Source organism: Penaeus monodon, chromosome 25 (genome assembly GCF_015228065.2).
Source record: "Penaeus monodon isolate SGIC_2016 chromosome 25, NSTDA_Pmon_1, whole genome shotgun sequence".
Classification (NCBI taxonomy): domain Eukaryota; kingdom Metazoa; phylum Arthropoda; class Malacostraca; order Decapoda; family Penaeidae; genus Penaeus; species Penaeus monodon.
Genome location: NC_051410.1, coordinates 41,320,373 through 41,321,764, shown reverse-complemented (window position 1 = coordinate 41,321,764; position 1,392 = coordinate 41,320,373).

Genomic DNA, 1,392 nt, shown 5'->3' with positions numbered 1-1,392 from the left:
GTGTCTTTGTATTTGAATTTGAATTTCAAACACATCACACGATTAATTTACCATCAAATTCCATTCATAATATAAATGAAACTACCCCCTCCCTTCCTCTTAAGCATTGCTCCCCAAAATTAAACGAGCGACCAAATTAAGCCCTTCTAATGATTAAATACACCGCACTCCCCAAGCAATGTTTCACGAATATATCGACCCGCCCTCGTATCGGTTTCTTATCGTTTCCCAGCGAGAGGAGCGGGTGAACTGCGCGGGTGAAAGGAGGCTCCACTTCCGCCCGGGTGAGCGCGAGGCCTGGAGGTGAGGGCTGATAACACGCCCCAAGCCCGTCGCGCCCACCTCGCCGCCTTTGGGAAATTGGGAGTTCTTTGAGTCGGCAACAATTCGCACTCTGTTGCTCTTTGCGGGTTTCCATCGTAAGATGAGGTAGTATTGAAGCAATTGATAAGAAAATGTAACGTGATATAGTAATTGAATAATTAATGAGAAATAAAAAAGACCGATTACTTTATGCAAAGGATATAATGAATGTATGATGATTATTCCATGAGAAGATTCACTGTAACGTCTGCAATTCGTAAAAAAAAAGTATTGTCAAGCGTGTTGATGTCCCTGACTAAAAAATAACATTATGAGCGATATTTTAGGTAATTTTAAACTGAACTCTACTTTTGTTTGTTGTCTGTTTAAACCGACGTTGCGTTCGAAAGTCTGAAATGAACTCCCGGTTTATTTTAAAGACAGGAACTTCTGTTTTGCTTCTCGTGACTGGCTTTAATTAGTGGAATTCCTGACTGTAATCCAAATGCTTTGTTAGTGCATAATTAGCTTTTAGGGTTTGACGGTATCTAGCATATTAATTACAGGATTTTATCTCGCGTATCTTGCAGTGGAAAAGGATAATGCATTGCATTATCATTTTACGAAAGTGAGGTTAGAACTATCCTTGCTTAGGTTTCTGTAATTAAATTAGAAGATGATATTGTTTTGATCACTTGGTCCAGTAACTGCTGATGCTAACTGAAGACCCTTACATATTCTGAAAGAGAAATGACAATTTATTTTTTACTTTACTTGTTTCTTGTTATTCCCTGCTCCTCTTCAGTGTCTGCTTCCGTTTACTTTTTAGTTTTTCCCATTTTTCCAACTGCTGCAAACAAACTTTCCAACCCTCGCCCTTCTCCCTCTCAATCAGTTTTATTTCAATCATGTACATATTTGCTTATTAAGTCCCCTTAGTATCTACGGTGGAATTGCAGCTCAAGTAGATAAAATTTGAGTAAATAAAATCCACTCTAATCCCCCCCACACACCCCCACCCCCACACAGATCTCTCTTCTCAAGCCCAGATGCCAATTAGGATTTAGTATTTCTAGCCACAGTCCTTAA